Consider the following 1,805-nt stretch of genomic DNA (forward strand, 5'->3'; position numbering starts at 1 on the left):
AGAAAGTGCTCCAGAATGGTTTTCTTCTTCATTTTTTATTTTCTCATAACTAATTTGGTTTGCTAAATCACCAAACTTTAAGGAAAGATATAGATAGTAGCTCAGTCGGGAAGTTTTGTAGAGTATGGGTTGTTAAATTTGGCGAAGTGCAACACTGTGTATAGGTATTTAAATATCCTCATGATTATAGTTTGCGAATCCATAAAAACGAAATAATTTCACTTGTGCATTATGTGGGGAAGTCTATTGCTTGGATCTTCGTCAAAGGGAAGGGAAGATGTAAATATTAGATTTGTATACTAACGTGATATCCAAAGACTTTTGAAGAACTTGTGTACGAATATGGATATTACAATATGTTGGGAGATTGAATGAAGCTATTTAAGGCTAAAGTAATACATCAAAAGATCTTCAAAAGGTCACATCGCACATTCCTAGTAAACTTCGTTCTGATCCTCCAGCATACATACTTGATGCACTCATAACGTATAGCTGTTTTCGTAAATCCATTGCAAGAACTTCATACACACACACACACACACTTGTATATAAGCAAATATATACGCACAAAATAATTCTAGACACACATATATATACATGTATGTATTCACATATATATACGTGCACAAAATATTATTACACACACACACACACACACACACACACACACACACATATATATATATATATATATATATAATACATATCCGCATACATTCATTCTTATTTGGTTGTATATCTGAACATATGTATATCGTATGGATATGCATTTACATTTATATGGGTGAATGCGCGTGCTTCTCTGTGTGTGTGTGTGTGTATAAAGTTAAGTTACCTTTTCTTTTTATGTTCAGTTATAAAAGAAACAATTTTACTTTAATCTGCTGAGTTACTCTTTGCTTTTGTTGTGTACAAACATATTCTTAAACAAAGATGCTATTGATAGTGACTTCGAATTTTCGGCCATTTGAACCATATCAATTCGTAAATGTGGATGTGTGCTTTAATTTATAATATAATACGTTTTCCTTTTCTTTTTTTCTTTTTTTTTGTGCAGTATTATATACGTTTCAATACCTAACCGAAAAATTGTTCCTTTTCGGGTCGTCTAAACCTGTCAGAAGTGGTCACGGTACATTCCGCAATCCCAACACTTCCATTTCCAAAAGAAATAAATACGTTTTATAATAATAATAATAATAATAATAATAATAATAATAATAATAATAATAATAATAACAATAATAAGAGATGGTCATGCTTGGAATGACTTTGATCATAGGTTTGTTAGATCAAGGTTGTCTGGGAATTAAACAAAGACCAAGAACAATGAGTGGACGCCGAAATATCATAACAACAATTTGATGTGACCTTCTCTCTACATATAACTTCTATCCTTCTACATACGTAATAGTGTTTTCTATACTTGGTGGAGTGGAATATATTAAAGCAAGTGCTCTTATGTTGGGCTTCGTTCACCTGAATTGATTGTGTCGCTTGTTTCTCAATATAAAAATAAAAACAACATTAATAAACAATTACAACAGCAACAACAACAATAGCAAAAACGACATTGGCAAATATACAAAACGTAAAGTAGAAATAGATTAAATTTTATACTGATATTATAACGGTAGGGTGTTGATCCATATACACAAAGTGAAAGGGATGGAAAGAGAGAGGAAGTGAGAGAGAGAGAGAGGAGAGAGAGAGAGAGAGAGAAAGAGAGTATACGTGATACTGTGTATGAGGCAGAGAACGATAGCCAGGCAAAAAGTCAGGCAAAGAAAGAAACAAAATGACAT

Source organism: Octopus sinensis, linkage group LG11 (assembly GCF_006345805.1).
Source record: "Octopus sinensis linkage group LG11, ASM634580v1, whole genome shotgun sequence".
Classification (NCBI taxonomy): domain Eukaryota; kingdom Metazoa; phylum Mollusca; class Cephalopoda; order Octopoda; family Octopodidae; genus Octopus; species Octopus sinensis.